This window comes from Cupressus sempervirens, chromosome 7 (assembly GCF_028749045.1).
Source record: "Cupressus sempervirens isolate cs-2001-9-10 chromosome 7, ASM2874904v1, whole genome shotgun sequence".
NCBI classification, from domain to species: domain Eukaryota; kingdom Viridiplantae; phylum Streptophyta; class Pinopsida; order Cupressales; family Cupressaceae; genus Cupressus; species Cupressus sempervirens.
Genome location: NC_143124.1, coordinates 742,212,120 through 742,228,151, shown reverse-complemented (window position 1 = coordinate 742,228,151; position 16,032 = coordinate 742,212,120).

Below are 16,032 nucleotides of genomic sequence, written 5' to 3'. Positions count from 1 at the left end.
CTAAAGTGTAGAAGGAGTATAGCCTTATAGTTGGCCCAGGTTCTTGGTGAAGTGTGTCCATTATTGGAGATAGCTTCCCATAGATGCATTCTTGCCTTGCATACTTGGTTGTTTAAACACTGTTAAATTAGGAGCCAACAAGATGGTGACTCTACTGGGGAACTACATACAGAAGAAGCTAAAATCTCTGGCATGAAATAGGTTGGATATAGCAAATGTATAGCAAGAGGTGTTTCTTATTTCCTTTCTGAAGTTTCATGCACCCCAATAAGTTTTATCCATTTGCAACAGTAACTTAAAGGTTGAGTTTAGATTGTGTTGTTACTAAGTTTTATTTCCAGTCAATTCATCCAGTTGTTGTTTTCAAAAGTACTGTGGCAATTTCAGAGTCAAAAGTGATCAAAAGTTTGTCTCTCTTCAAGTTGAATTTTCAGTTCAAATATATAGTGTTATGAATCACATTTAAAATCTTTCTCACAATAGTGAGTGGAAACTCTATCTAAAGGATCTTTGAACCATTGTAGATTGGTGATGTATAAATTGTTTTCAAGAGTTTTCAATTGAATCAAATATATCTAAAAGTTGTGTTGAAGTTTTTTAAACAGAAGAGAGATCCATATAAGTTTATGACCATTAAGTTTCAAAGTATTGTTTGATTTGCTATTAAAAGTTTTTGAAATGATAAATGTGAATCATTGTTGTGATTTCATTTCTCTCCTCAAGGAGATGGTGACTCTGTAAGGTTATGATCAGTGGTGCAAAGAATTCAGATTAGCACTAGGCCAATCAGCAAATCAGTGGTTTCATGCAGCAACACTTGAGGTATTTTATGCTTTCATATGATTTCTTTTCAATGACAGTGAGTTCCACATATGTGTTCTCTATCAAGTGAAATTTTAGCACTAAGAAGAGGAGAATGATTTGATAAGTTTTATGCACTTCATTAGATCGAGTTTCAATTGTTTTTTTAAAGTTGTGAAGTGTATTTGAAGCATTCATTTGATAGAAAATTGTGTAAGATTGTTACAAGTTACAGATCATAATTTGTTATGGGTGAATGAGTTTCTTATTTTTGAAGAATGTCGAGTTTTATTTCATCTAGTATGTAGCTGGTTAGTGAAGTTCCTAGATTCGTTTCTACCAGGAGGTATATGCCATTGAATTTTAATGGTATTCATGGTTTCCTGAATATTATGCCTTATAACCTCAAAAAGTATTTGCCTAAGTTTGGTGGGAACCATGAAAGGTCAGCTAACCATCATGTTCAATTATTCAATGACTTTGTTGGTGATTTTGAAATTGCTCATGAAGACATTTAGATGAAGTTGTTTGTTCAGACTTTAGAAGATGATGCTAGGGACTAGTTTTTGTTTTTACCAACATGTTCAATTTCATCCTAGGATGAATTATTGTTAGCCTTCATGATGTAGTTTGGGGAAAGAGTAAGCATCTCTGATTATTTTGATAAGTTTTTGAATATCCAAGTTAGGAATGGTGAGTTAGTTCCTGAATTTAATATCAGATTTGCAAAGGTTTTAAATGAAATTCCTGAAAGCTATAAGTCAGATGGTCAAATATGTTTAGTGGTTTATCTCAGTGCATTTGATAAGAAGATGAGCTATCTGTTGAGAGATAAGGAACCTAAGACATTGCATTAGGCATTCATGATAGCAATAGAGATTGAGAATAAAATAAGATATGGCTTAACCCAAAGTCACTTCTCTAGAAATGTTTGCTAGCAAGATGAGGTGCAAAGAACAAATCAATGTCATATAGAATGTTCAATTTTAGACCAGCAAATAAGTACCTCTACTATTGTAAATATTTTTTTTGAAGATTCGGAAATAAAAATATGTGAACATGAAATCTCTTTGTTGCAAAGAAGAAATGATTCCATTCGTGCTGAATTGAATGCACATGTTTATGGTATTACAATAGTAGATGATAGAGTTGATTCACTTGATGAGTTATGCATGCAAGATATAAGTTCAGTCATTCATTCTCCCATTGATGATTTGCATTATGTTAAAAACATAACGAATCAGGAAGAGGAAAGGTATTCATCTCAGTATGAGGATGAAGAGGCTGGAAGTTATCTCTTTGATCACAAATTTGATGTGGCTGATCCGACATACCATGGAAAGATGACACAAGATGAAGAATGTAAATCACATGTATCTCAGCCACAGTCACAAGAGCATAATGCATATGTTTATAATGTTTTAGCAATGGATGATAAGATAGATTCAGTTGATCAATTGGATATGCAAGAAATGAATTATCTTATTGAGAGATTACATCATGTTGAAAGCATTATTAGATCTGAAGTCAAAAGACAATCATATCAATGTGAATATGATAAAGATGAAGGTCGTATTTCAAGTGATAATGAAATTGCTGATCTAACATATTGTGAAGAAGCATCATATGAAGTTGATGATGATAATTATTACTCAAGTCAAGAAGAGGATAGTGCTAGTGTGTGTCCATCTTCATCTGAATCAGATGCAGATTGGGAAGAAGAGAGAAATGATGGGAGTGAGTATTCTTATGTTAGTAAAGGTATGCATTCTTTTCTTAAATTTGAAAGCAAATTTCTAGTTTAGAATTGTACAAATTAGTTTGAGGTCGAAAGTGGTGAAGAAGAGTTGTCTACACAATATGAGGATAAAAGGATTATTATTAAGGATGAATTGGTTAGTTGTGTAGATGAATGTCTTGAAGATACATGTAGTAGTAACTAGTAGTATAGAAAATATTTTGAGGTTAATGCATTAGCACCTAAAGATGATTTGTTTGCAAGACATTTGAATCACCTTGATAGAGACTATGCAAATAATATTGATTCATATTTTGCATGCTTTGTTGATGAAGTTAATGGTTTGTCTTCGAGTGATGATTCTGATTTTTCTTCACATGCTGAAATTTTCCATGAAGATGAAATGGATAGTGAATTTAAAGTATATACTAATGCTTTGTATGATGAAGATTGTGATAATGATCAGCCCATTTTTTGTCAAGATGTTCAAAAGGGATCATTACATGGAATTGTTAACCCACTGTTTGAAGAACACATGGAATTTTTAGATTTAGTTGAGAATGAGTTTAATGATGATACTTTATCCTACTACTATGAGAAATCAAATTGTTCTTCCAAATTCAATAGTGAATATGATCATAATGTTGCATCTGATTATGATAACAAGGTGTTTGATGAGACGGTTATTGAAAATCTGCCTGCACCTTGTAAGGATTTTTATGATGAATATTTTAATATGACTAATCCATTTGCTAATTGTGAAGAATCATTGAAGGACTTTGGGTTAGTTTTAGATTCTGAAATTGATGATATATGCGAGTACAATTTAGAATGTTCATTTGAATATCATCTGAATATGCATAAGGAAACACATTTTCAATGTATGTGTGATCCCTTTCCCCAAGTTGAATATGAAGCTTTCATATTCGAAAATGATAGCATGCATGAGTCATTAAATGAAGAGAGTTTTCAGTTTCAGTCTGATATGTTTAAGCATGCTGATCAAAAAATTCATGATGACCAAATGGTTGAAGATGAATCTAGTTTTTATATGCCTTATGAAAGTGAAAATGTAGATTCAATTTTGCCAAGTGGGTTGATTCAAAATGTTAATATGATTGGTGAAATTGATACAAGAAGTAATTTCAATTTACCTCATGAGGAAAGGAATGAAAATCAAGTATATGACAGAGGTAAACAATTTTGTTGAAGTTCAGTGGCCCAACATCATCGTGTATACATAGTAGGTGTAGTAGTTTCTTGCTTTCAATAAAGTTGTTCAAGAGATTTTTGTTGTTCAGGTGTGTAGTCTACTTCTCCCAGAGTTCTAAAATCTTTCCATGCCTACAGGGGGCATGCATCCCCAGATAGAGCCACTGTTGGCGCTCAAAATTGTAGCCCAAATTTTGAGCACCATTAAAAAATCAAGCCCTTAAACACTTTTAAAGTGCATCTGTACCTGGCTGCCCATTTGATGCCTAAGAGGTGTTCAATGCTTCCAACACCTTTCATTCAACATGTCTAAGCATTTCATGATGATAAATTGATATCCTGAGTCATTTAGTGAAGTCCTATTTTGAGCGAGTGTCAAATCTATATTATAAGTGTTAGATAGTGACAGGAGGTTGTGTTTTCCAATGAATATCTCGCACCCAAAAATGTTTTAGGATACACCGCTTTGAGAATATCTAGCATCCATGCCTAAGAACCAATGTTTCAGATTTCAAGCCATTTTGAGTTCGTTTGACTAGGTTTTGAATCCCTCAAAGTTGGTCAGATACTGTTTTCATGCTTTTGCAAAATATTCTGAATTCTGGGAAGCCCTATTTGACATGTTGTAACTTTTGACCAGTTGACCCAAATGTTGAATTCCTATTGCGTTGCATTGTAGACGTCAAAGACTTGTTATGTTTCAAGTTTCAACTTATGACGAATCCATTTGATCAATTTTTGAATGCGATTCCAAATGGAATTTCTAACTTTTTACTGGTGTCAGTATTTGCAGATTGATCAGTACCCCTATTCAGGACATCATATCTTGAGATCCATTATTGGTGAGTTTGAATGGATTGTACCCCTATGTTTTCCTCTAAAAATACTTCAAATGTGCCAATTTTTAGGTCTTGACGAATCTATTTGCACACTTTTCCAGGTCTATTCCATTCGCAAAAAATGATTTTATGCCAGTGTTTCCATTCTACTAATTTCGAGTAGCCCACTTTGACTATTCACCAAATGCATCTTGTGATTCTTCATAAGCCCAAATCATAGATCCATAATGTCCTCATGACAGAGAACCGATGCCCCAAGTTTCATTTCCCCATGTGCCCGTTTGCCTAGTTCTCCAGGCCAAATCCAAACCTAGTTTGTGTTATTCTGACATATTTTTGTGTAGATGATTCTAAAGGGGTGACTTTGACAGTCAATATCTTTTGACCTCAAATTCATCATTGACAAGAGTCGACCGAGTAAAAGGGTGCAGATAAAAGTTTCAGTGTGCTAGTTTTCAGGACCTGGTCAGTTGTTTGAATCAATTTTTAAGGCTAGTCAACAGACCTTCTGGCACTAATTTGATAGTTTCCAATTGTTTGGAAATGATTTTTTTTTTAACTGGACCCACTTGTGGGCCCGACTGACTCCTGTCAGATTGTTAAGTGTTTGGGCATTGAAAGTTCCACTTTTCTTTCAAAATGTCAAGAAAATGTGTATTGTAAACAATACGACTTGAGAGAGGAGACCAAAGAGGAAATTAGAGAAAAATGAGAACACACAATTGATTTCCCTCATATGAAGTAGCAGAAGTCCAAAAAGGGATATCCTTCAAGTTTCTATTAAAACTTGCAAGTGAAAAGAGTCTTTCTTGAAGAGAGGTAGCAATTAACTAGAACAATGGATAAGATGAGGGAAGAGGAGGAGCTGAAAGGACAGTTGAATGCAAGGGTTCAATATGCCAAATTTTACAACATACTCTCAAAGAAATGGCAAGATAAATAAAAACATCTTGCAGTGGGGAAATTAAACAAAAATAGAAGATCTTGATAATTTTTTGAGTTCACATGGGTGCAAAGATTGGCGAGATCAAGGAAAATGATAGAATGATCCAAAGCAAAGGGGTTGAGTCTCTTTCTAAAGCTAAGCTTAGCTAGGCTTGAAGATATCATGGAATACTGGGCTTTCTCTCAGTTGAAGAAATGCGCCAACAATTGCAAGATTGGTTGGATCTTTCGTTGAATCATTCGAAGCTCATTAATGGTGGGAGTCACATGCATCCCCGAATCAAACCTCGGTGATGCTCTTTCTAGTCTACCACCATCTTTGGCTTCTTTTATGTAGCAACTACCGCCATCTAATGGAAATGCACCAGATATGGATATGTTAATCTCTATATTTTTGCAGATTTTCAACAATGAAGTCATCCCAAGCAAGTCATCAACTAAAATGAAAGAGAAAAGCTGAAGTCATACAAGTTATAACCCTTATTTAGAACACTGTTCGATTCATTATGTTGATGCTAATTCATATATGAAGATAACATGAGGTTTAATAAAGTAAAATATTAATTATTATAGCTGTTGCTACATCAGAGGTGCTTAAATTTTAAATGCAATCAATGCTAGAATATAAAATTATAATAGTGAGAACACCTGATACAAAGTGCACAAGTTTAGACCTTTACTCTTCAATTTCACTTGTAAGCATGTAGTAGATAATGCAGCTTCCAGAATCACAATATCCTTATGTCGCATTCCCATCTTATATGCCAGATTAGTGTACTATGGCCATGATAAAATATGGTGAATTAATGACCAAGCGGCATAAAATAGGGAGCTCTCATGTAGGTAACAAAGAAACTACCTTTAGGCAGCATATCAAAGATGAATTCACACTAATGGGCATAGAGAGGACGCCATTAAAGTTTGAAGACATGAGCAATAGAAAAATGCAGTCCAAGAGCTCATGCTAAACAAGCAACAAAAGCAAGATGAAATAAAGCACCAAGTGCAGATTAAGCCACCAAGCAAGGGACAATAATCGACAATTCAAATGAGACAAGTAGTCATTAAACATGAAGGAAGTTTTTCAATGGAACAATCCATGCATTAAAGGGTTGTTCATGCGCAAAGAACATAAACACTCATGCATAAAAAGACCATGCCAATACAAGCAGAATCCACGCAAATTAAAAAGAGCAGAGGCAGGCAACATTAAAAAAGGAGCACCCACATTTTGGGTAGAGGCAGATCATGTGAAGAAGCCAAAGTTCATAGGAAATTTTCCAATCATGAAAAACAAAGCAAAACTATAATTCACAAAGAGAGCATAGGACACCGAATAAAGGATGAAGCAGCCCAGTCAGCACCAATGAAGGGAGCTACTTTGAAAATAAATTTGTAGGTGTTAGAACACCTAGCAGCAATATAAAAGAAGCTCACGCCATCTAGATAGGAAGAAAACCACAACTTAAATCAAATGAGCACCCCGTGCATCAAAACAAAAACAAACTGCAAGTAAAGAAGTGACAAGTAAGAACAAGCATCCAGTGCAGAGAGGGAAAATGTTGAGGAGTTTATCCCATATTGAGTGGGTGATGAAGATATAGTTACTTTAAATATTCTAACACACACTTTGAGTGTTGTCTTGAAAGACACACCTTTTCAAAGGCAAAGCCAGCACTCATGTTGTGGGTCCGATGTGGATAGCTTGAGGCAAATAGAGTATAATTTTGAATGCAAGCATGCAGACCAAAGTGATTGTGTTAGCAGGGGTTAAAGATGTCAGAAAAGTGAAAATTTGGCTAGTCGCTATGTCACTAGCTAGAAAATTTCAAAAATCTGGCTAGTCACTATGTCGCTAGCCGAAAAATCTCAAAAATCAAGGTAGCAACATAGCGAGTTGCCGAAAAAACCCAAAAATTTGGCAAGGACAGATGAATGGAGATGGAACAAGATTGCAACATGTGTCCAGATCAGAGGGTCATCGCTAACTCGCCAAGTGGAAGATGCACGAGAGTTAACATCGCAAGATAGCGACGATGACATGGCAATAGGTCTCGAAGATGGTGACATGGCACTCAGGAGCAAGGTGATGATGTGGAGTTCTTGATGAATCACAAGGTACCACATGGCACATATTTCAAGGCAAACTATGATGTGGTGATCAAATTTTTGAAGTGCCCTAGATCATGCCACGTGGCAGATCTAAGGGTTCTTGTTAACTCACTATAAGAAAGATGTAGGGAATATAACATAGTGAGTTAGCGAGAAGATGATACATGGCATTGATGGGATGTCCAGTCAGAATGTGACATGTGGTGCTGCCTAGGTTTGAGTCAATCAAAAGATGACACAGGTCGTGGATGGTCAAATCAAGTTTGACCCAGATGGAATCTGAAAGGGAAATTTCAAAAGACTTTTTTAAAAAGGTTATTTTTAAAAGTTTTCTCAGAATCACATGCAAACTTTTAAATAAAGTCTTCAAATTTTAACATAGTTTAAACTATATGAAAAATTTAAATTTTTGCAAAAATAATGCAAAGCCATGAACAGAGCTTGAAACTTCAAACAAGCATAACCTGGGCAATTTTTGTCAAAAACTAGCACTTGAATATACTGTTGGAACCAAGAGAACCTGATCTTTCCAAATCTGGAGTTTTTTTTTTGCACAGGTGCTTCCTGGTTCAAGTTATAAGTCATTTTGTGAAATATGGGGTATTGGAAGCAGAATAGGCAAAAGTCATCATTGATCATTGAGAGTGGTTAAAAGGCAGATGTGAAGGCTTGTTGAATCTTAGGTATGGAGGAAAACTAATCCAAAAGGTTTATTTTTCCTTTGAGGTCTTATAACTAATTTTCACCTTTCACTTTGACTTCAAATTTGACATTAGAAGTCAGTTATTTCTCCAAATCAATATATCTGAGATTCCTTATGCTTTGTAAAGGCCAAATGATGAGGATTAGATTTGATATGCAGTTGTAGAGAGAAGGGAGAGAGAGGTTTTTTCATCTTCTTGAAGGGAAATTCTAAAGGGACACTTGTCGACTACAAATTCAATCTGAGAATTGCCCTCTTCATTTTTATTCTTTCTTCTTCTCTAAAAAAGGTTGTTGGTTGGTTTTTCATTTCCAGTTCTTGGAGCTCTACTCAGGCTGTGAAAGCCACACACCCAGCATTTCTCTATTGTATTGAACAACATTTCATGTTTTATGCAGATAGTTCTTGTCAATTAGATGATTTATGAGTTAGTTTATGTACATCTCTCATGTATTCATTTTCAAGGAGAATGAATAAAGCATAGTAAAGGTTTACAAATTCAATTTGAATCTTGTCTCCTGTTTATGGATCTGTATGGTTTTCTAGTCTATGATCAAAGACCATAGATTAGGTTGCATTCGATTTAAGAATTTATTTGATTGAAATATCCTTTCAATGGAACAAAGAGCCATGTAATTGCTTGGTATTTATCAAAGGTTTTATAGATTTCATGAAAGGATTTTCTGAGTATGAGATTCATTTTTGATGCAGATTGTCTATTCACAAGGTGAAAGATAGATCAGGGATCTTGATGTAGGGATTATGTTATAGATTTCAATGAGATGTACAGTTGCAATTCATTTAATTACCCAATAGATAAGGCACTGATCACAGATAGGATCATTAAATTTTGTTGCTCATACCTCAGTCTTGTTGTCATCAATCTATTAAATCATTTTCATTCTATGTTGAAAGGTATTCAAAGTATAACCCGCACTTAGCTTTCTAGTTTCATGAGTCATTTCTTAGCTATTTCATGCTTGTGATCTCCTAGTTAAACATAGAAGAATTAGGGGTTTCATCTGCTATTCTAGATCCTGATAATGCTTATTGCACTGGTCACATAGTCAGATCTTAAGAGGTTCACCCGACTAGGTTTTGCAGAGCTTGAAGTGTAGAAGGAGTATAGCCTTATAGTTGGCCCAGGTTCTTGGTGAAGTGTGTCCATTATTGGAGATAGGTGCCCATAGACACATTCTTGCCTTGCATACTTGGTTGTTTAAACACTATTAAATCAGAAGCCAATAGAATTTTTTTATATAGGTTGAGTTGTGAATATATTATACTTGAAAAGGTTAGATTGATTATCTAAAGTTAAGTGTTTTTGACACTCATGTCAAAGGGGGAGATTGTTGATCTTAGATTGGTTTTGACAATTAAGTGTCAACACACTTAAGTCATTCACTAAGATCATGAAAAACTAGTAATGCATGCCAAGTATGATATGAAAATACAAGATGGTACCAAGTTTCAATGAGTGTTGAGTCACTCATGTGCCAAGTCACTCAAGTGTTGGGCAGACAATAAATGTCGAGTGATTCAAGTGCTAAACAAATAGTAGATGTCGAGTAGTTCATGTGCCAAGTCAGAAATAGAATTACAGTATGTGCTGAGCATTAGTAACTTCAAGTGCCAAGCATCACAATTTGGGCATATTTGTTTGTGATTGCACAAACAACTATGTAAACCACTTTTTAGCTAACCAAAGGATAGAATACAATCTTTTGAAGATAAGGATGAATCAGTATGTAGATTCCCTATGCAATTATATACAACCAATCAGAAAAAGGGAAGGATTAAGTGCCAAAAAAGGATGAATCTCAGCTGTAGATTCATACCTAACCCTAGGCCTTCTAGTCTTCTTAAGGAGGATGAAATACTAAACTTCATAACAAGCGTGTAAGGAATCGAAGGAGAAATATAGAGAAGCTTGTGTGCAAAAAACAAAGCATTCATGGAGAATTAGAAGTTATAGAGAGTGAATTGTAGAATCAAATTGAGAAGAACAAAGGATAGAGGACACAACATTGACACACTAGATTAGAGAGGATCAAGAAGGATATTGTATAGATTTGATCTTTAATTAGGCAACCGAAGCCAATCACAAGATCTATGTTGAAACATCCTAACAGGTGATTTTAGTTAAATCTCTTAGGTAGAGTACTCCTAATAGACTATTGTAAATCCCTTAACAATGTGACATTCCAAGTGGATGTTCTAAAGTCCTTTAGCCAAGCACACTTTTAATAGGGTGTTGAAATCCTCTAACAAGGTGGGACTTAATAGTCCTTGTAAGCCTTTAATAGGGTAGGCCTTTCACAAGGAAAATCATGTTTCATGGTTAAACTATTGTAACCTTAATTGGCTACACTTTATTGCTGTAGTAGTGAAGAATTGTGGATGTCATCCCCACTCTAGTTGTACCTTCTCTTTGGAGGATTTTTGGGTAATCATATTAGGTGTCAAATGTTTGATTGCTTATGTATTTACATGATTTAGATGTATGTTCTTTACATGTTATTGTAGTTTATCTATTGAATGCATGAGATGGATGAGTGGTGACAAATTTTATGGGTTCATTCATTTTATTCCTAAAAACCCACTTAGTTCCTATAATATTTTTGTCCTTTGGTCTAGAGACCAATTCCCATGTCCCATTTTTCATAATCTAATCTAGTTCTTCCTATATTGCTTGAATCCAATGATCATCTTTACATTCTTCATCTGTACTCTTTAGTTCAACTTGAGAAATCAAACATAATTATTTATGAACTACATTTCTTTTCATAACTCCTCTATCTTTTCTTCCAATAATCTAATCAACAAGGTGATTCTTTGTCAAATTATTGTTTGGCGTGGGTGTCATCCTCTCGACTCTCACTTCTAGTCTAGGCTTAGATCTTGGTTCTCTTTGTTCTACAACTTGAATGTCATTCTACAAATCATTGTTACTCTCATAAAAGGTCGCAGCATTTTCTTGGATAGGCTTAGGATTAACTTCTTGATCATCAAAATTATAATCAATAATTCTCTCTTAAACTCCAAACAAATCGTCCACTTTTATATTTGTGCTCTCAATGATAGTCTTAGTCCTTTGACTAAAAAATCTATAATCTTTTCTTTCTAATGAATAAGAAAAGAACATACCTTCATCACTTATTGCATCAAAATTGCCAATTTCATCATCTCTCTTTATATAATACTTCTAGAAAAATTGAAATAATTCACTAATGGTGCATGTCCAAACCATTAAATGATCATGGTTTCTTCTTCATTCTTTTCTTGATCAACAATAAATGATAAAGCAAAAACACAATACAGTAGTGCATGAGCCAATTGACAGATCATTTATGACTAAGATTCATCAACCATGTTGACAAATGTCCTTTATAGAGGATCAAGTGGATCTTTCTCACCAGTACTCTTAGCAAGAGGAACAATAGGCTTCCCATCTTTCCATCGAGTGGTATAAGAGAAGTTTTGCATTCTACTTTAACTATTGTAATTGTTGTTGAATGGGGCTTTCTCACTAGTATTGGGCTTATTTGCATTAAATTTTGGTGGATTGATATTCTTAAGTAAATTTAGAACTTGACCCATTGTATCTTCTTCAGGCATTCTACCTATAGAAGGTTTTTCACCTTCTTTCTTATTATATCCTAGATTGAACAATTTTGGGTCATCTCTCCTTCCCAACTTACTAAAGGATCTTCTATTTTTCTCAACAACTATCTTTTAAGAATCTCTTAGTGTCCTAGGATCTTTGTCTCTAAGGGTATAGGCAATCTTACTATCAAATGCATTTAAGTAAGTAGTGAGACAGACATCTTCACCAAGTTTCATCACTTGGAATAACTTATACATTCCCTTTTGAAATCTCACATTAAAATTAAAATTTGATTCATTAGGGCTCTTTTAATGTTATTTAATTCATTCAACATAAATCCAAAATTAGTATTATCCCCATACTACTCTTTAAAACACTTCTCCAAATCACTCTATGAACTAATGCTATCATCAGGCAATCTCCTAAACGAATCTCTAGCATCCTTAGTCAGTGAATGCACAAACAACTTCATTACCACATCCTCGTGATCTAATTCATAATCATTGAGTATATCAATGAATTTCCTTAGGTTTTCTTCACTAGTAATTGCATTATTTCCTGAAAATTTAATGACATTACCCCTCAAATCATTGGAAATGGGATGGGGAAACCCAAGGATGCCTAGAAAAGCCATTGTTTATACTTCTCCATATAAATGGGTCTTCTCTGAAAACCAACAACATTTGATGTGCTTGCTCTAGCAACTTGGATTTTTATTGGGATTTGAGGCTATTAAATTTGTTGAGTATCAAGTATTTGACTACTTGTAGTAGACAATGAAGCAAGGGCTAACCGTGATATGTTTTGGCTAGGTATTGTTGGCACACAAGCAGGGACAAAAGATGTTGATTGTGAAGATAGATTTGGCCAAGAAGCTAAAGTAGAATTAGATTTAATAAATTGTATTTTTCTTCTGGTTTTAGCTGCTTGTGCTTCATTCTCAACCTTTCAAAACTCTTTATCTAAATCCTCTCTTTCCTTCTTACTATTTCCTAGATCTAAATCCAATTTAGACATGGCAAGATTCATAGGTTTTATGGGAATAACCTGAGGCTCATTTTTTTGGATCCATACAACTTTATGTTTTCGTTTATCAAGATGTTTCACTATTGGGTTTATGATCTCATATTCAATGGGTTTATAGGGCTGGATTTGGGATATGATTGGTCCTTCATTTTCTTTTAGGAGATGTTCATGCTCTTGGACTTTAGACCTCAAATCTTCAACATCTCCAAATACATCCAAATGCACTTTGGAGGATCTCTCTTCCAATTTCTCATTTTTTTTCTTTAGAGAATCCATTCTTCTAAGAAAATTTTCTCTCTCAATGAGAGTGTTCATAGTGATTTATTCTTTCTCCTTTTCCAAATGGATGCATTTGGCTTCTTCTAAGGACTTCTACTTCAAAAAGAAATTCATCATTGTCTATGGTTGTTGCTTTAGATTCTACAAGATCAGCCAAATCTATTAGATTTCTTTCAATGTATGGATCTTGCCCAAGATTTGGCCTATTAGATTGAACACTTCTAGGTCTGAGACGTTGGTCCATTTCTTCTACAATATTTGGTCTATAAATAGAATCTCTCGTGGATGATACCATTTTGTCTTGGTAAAACCCTTCTTTTTTATAAGGTGTTGTGAAGATACTACCCAGAAGCCTAGTAGTTTCAAATTCAAAACTATGGAATGAAACCTCATTCTCAACTGAGGGCTTGTATTGTGGGTTATCCCTAGGTTTCCAAGCATGACTACTTTCTCTTTTCTTCTTGGGCCAATTCTTTTTACCACCTTTTGGTAACTTTGTATACAATGAGATATTTCGATTTTCCTTTACATAAGCTCTCATATTTGTCATTCTATCAACCATCTTCACTTTAATACAAGCACTAGTAACAAAACCTAAGACTGAGTCACCACCCACTAGGAGGAAATATATTTGTAATGGTTAAAAGACAAGGAACTTTATGGGAACAAATTTGTAAAAACATATTTGATAAAGAGACCAAACCCAGATAAAAATTTATTGTATACATTTATGAATACAACTCTATATGGCCAATAAGGCTCTTTGCAAGCCCATTATATGTTACACAACTTACGTGGTACTTGAACTTTTATAGATTCTCAAGGTTTTTCACTCAACAAAAACAATTACCCAAGCATGGTTTTACAAGCTAACAAACTATGACTGTAGATATGTGACTCACAATAGAGATTACAGAACTTTAGAGTTCTTTTCATTCATAGGCTCCCTAGTAGAGTCACCATTTTGTTGGTGTTTTAAAACTACTAGGATGCAGAATACAAGACTCAGTCTAAAGGTCAGCAATTTCCTATATTCAATTTAATTTTCTTCATATTTGAACCAACTTCAATAGAATCATAGAGGAATCTCTATAGTTTAGGCTCTACAAGGCCAAGGTGGGTGCACCTTAGGGATGGAAATGTGAATGGCTTACTTTGATATTATTCTTCACAGTTCATTCATTCAAACTCTTCTCTTCAAATATATCCCTTATAGCAGACAATTGGTCAACATTCTTCTTAGACTTGCAAGTAACTCCCTAATTATAGAAGCTAGTTATAATTCAATAGACAATTACTTCAAGCAAGTAAAGACCAATAGTTGATCATTCATTTATAGAAAAGTAAATATTGGTTTGATTTTAAAATGTGCTTTGTGCAACCACATGAATTCTTCAATTTTCATCTGAATTGATGATCAATGCCTTATCCATTGCTTTACAGAGTCTACCTAGCAAAATCTTCACCTATTTAATAGCCTTACAATTAAATTCATAAGCAGTTAACCCTTAATTTCATTCTAATGATGTCCCTCACATATACCTAGAAACCTTATCAATTCAATGAAAGCATTTACTTAACTCCTTGAATTAAAACCAATCAATAAAAAGATATACAACCCATCCATGTTGCATTAAAATGAAAGAACCTTGCTTATTTCAATCCCAAAACTATAGACACAAGGAAATGGAGATAAATTCAGAGACGCAAATATTGCAAAACCTTCATTTGTATTAATCTTCATTGAAAACAATACATTATTGGTATAAACTCATGAGTAACTCAAGACATGGCAAACTATCATTCAAGAATTGTTTGTATTCCTGGATTGCAAAATTGAATATAACACAAACTATGCCAACTGCAAATCTAGCATAAACACTAAAATTATACAAACTTCAGACCTCAACTCCACATCTTAGAAATCCTTTTATAGGAAGGATTGCAACAAGCTTCAGATGGGAGGAAACATGTCAAAAATTCACTGGAAAGAAAATACAAATATATCTATCTTGTTATATTACAAAAATTCTTTGTACTTTGATCAAAATTTTGTTGCAGATGCAAAACTAGCAGGTGACACTTTTAGTAGGTGTCTTTAACATAATTTTTTTTTTCTTCAAGCTCCTATTGCTTTCCTTGCCTTTTCTTTATTCATTTTCCTCTAACTATGTGCTTGCACTGCCTAATCACTCTCCTCGGATGGTAGGGCCTTTATATCTTTGATGACTTCCCAAATGACTACGTCTGTTTCTATTTCAGGCTAGGTTGCATCCCTAACTGCATCTAATTCTTCAAGGAATTTATTTTATTTGGCATCTATTATTGTGTTAACCTCTATAGTTCTCTTTGACATTTTTGTTTCTAATTTGTAGAGCATGTCAATCAAATCACACACCACTACTACACCTGCCTCATCATTATAGTATGCTATGAATCTAGGATGATTCAAAATGCTATGAAAAGATGTTGACCATTCCACCCAATTCTTAACTCTTCCATCACTCTCCAAAATTGTAGGCAAAAAATTGGGTGTTCCTATGGTAGTTTCTTTCTCTTATTTTGAATTAGATGCAACTTTCCATTAAAGAAACCATTTAGATCTCTTACTTTATTGATCATCTTTCTAGTACTTATAAGAATTACCTTGGGCAGATATTTTTTCTGTACCAACAAAGGTACAAGGCTATGAAAATATTGAGTATAAGGACCACATATGGTAAAAAGAGAAGACAATAGGGAAACTATCTCTAAACCTCTGTATTTTGTT